Source organism: Mustela lutreola, chromosome 3 (genome assembly GCF_030435805.1).
Source record: "Mustela lutreola isolate mMusLut2 chromosome 3, mMusLut2.pri, whole genome shotgun sequence".
NCBI classification, from domain to species: Eukaryota; Metazoa; Chordata; class Mammalia; order Carnivora; family Mustelidae; genus Mustela; species Mustela lutreola.
In genome coordinates, this window is record NC_081292.1 from 207,941,166 (window position 1) to 207,942,716 (window position 1,551).

Consider the following 1,551-nt stretch of genomic DNA (forward strand, 5'->3'; position numbering starts at 1 on the left):
CTGGTATTTTGGCAGGATAACCATAGCTGTCCTGTCCAGCATGGGAGTTTGCATTATATACTTGTTGGTGGTAAAAGTAAAAATAAATCTGGATAGTTTTCTTCCAGTGAAATTTCCCGTCTTTGGCTAGGAAAGATGAGAAGAAAAGCAAGCAATGCCCTTCTGTGGAAAGAAAGGATTCGATCCTAATAAAAATATGCATCTCGGGGTTGACAAACTATTCTAGAGAATTCCTTTTTTCCCTACTCTGCAAAGAGCCCTCAGCATGGGATCTAGGTCTGCTAGCTAATAGATGTGTCCATGTAAGACTCACTCTGTGCTCTCTCCAATCACCGCCCGAAACGTAACTGTAGCGCGCAATCTGATTTATCTGTGTTCATTCTCATACTTCAGGCAGTGTTTTGAGACCTTTTGTAGTTCATAAGCATTATGCTTGGCTGTCCAGGGCATTGTGTGACATGTGACCCCCTCAAACCTTGCTCAAACCTGGGCACAATCTTCCTTTTAATGTTAAAAATAAAATAAAAGAAGCATTATTTCTAAAAAAATAAAAAAGAAGAAGAAGAAGAAGAAGAAGAAGAAGAAGAAGAAGAAGAAGCAGCATTATTTCTTGTGAGTATACTTGGGAAGTTTTCTATTTAAGCAGATTATGAGCAGAGGCAAAACAAAACAAAAAACTAGACTCAAATGCAGACAACAAATCGGTGATTGGCAGAGGGGACGTGGGTAGGAGCATGGGCAGCGGAGATGAAGGGAGGGACAGCACACTAACTTTGAGGAGCACTGAGAGATGTGTAGAATTGTTGACTCTTATATCATACATCCGAAACTAATGCAACGCTGTATGTTAACCACACTTAAATAAAAAAATTAAATACATCTCATAACTCAAAATAAATAAGCTGCATGTAGGCATACCTTGGAGATATTGTGAGTTGGGTTCCAGATTACCTCAATAAAGCAACTATTGCAATAAAACAAGTCAAAAGAATTTTCTGGTTCCCCAGTGGTCAGTGCATACAGAAGTTATATTTATGCTATACTGTAGTCTCTGAAGAGTGCAATCACATTATGTCATAAAAAACAAGGTATATACTTTAGTTAAAAAATACTTTATTGCAGGGCGCCTGGGTGGCTCAGTCAGTTAAGCATCTGACTCCTGACTTTGGCTCAGGTCATAATCTGAGGGACAGATGTGGGACCCAGCCCTGCCTGGACTCTGCACTCTGCACTCTGTCCCTCTCTCTCTGCCCCACCCCCACCCCGGCTTGTGCTCACGCTCTCTCTCAAATAAATAAATCTTATTGCTAGGAAATGCTAATCATCCCATCCATCCCATCAGGGCGTCTACAGTCTTTTTTCCTGTTGGAAGTTCTTCCTTGAGGTTGGTGGCTGCTGACTATCAAGGTGGTGGTTGCTGAAGGTTGGGGTAACAGTGGAAATTTCTTAAAATGAGACAACAGTGAAGTCTGATATATTGATTGACTCTTCTTTCATGAACAATTTCTCTGTAGCCTGTGATGCTGTTTGATCATGTTTTACCCGCAGTAG

At 40.9% G+C, this 1,551-nt stretch overlaps 1 non-coding gene across 1 annotated transcript; it reads left to right on the forward strand.

The window, feature by feature from the left end:
* Positions 1-405: 405 nt before the first annotated feature.
* Positions 406-510, forward strand: LOC131828463 (small nucleolar RNA U13). The gene has a single exon (XR_009352469.1). It is a non-coding gene; the product is annotated as a small nucleolar RNA U13 (small nucleolar RNA).
* Positions 511-1,551: the final 1,041 nt, after the last annotated feature.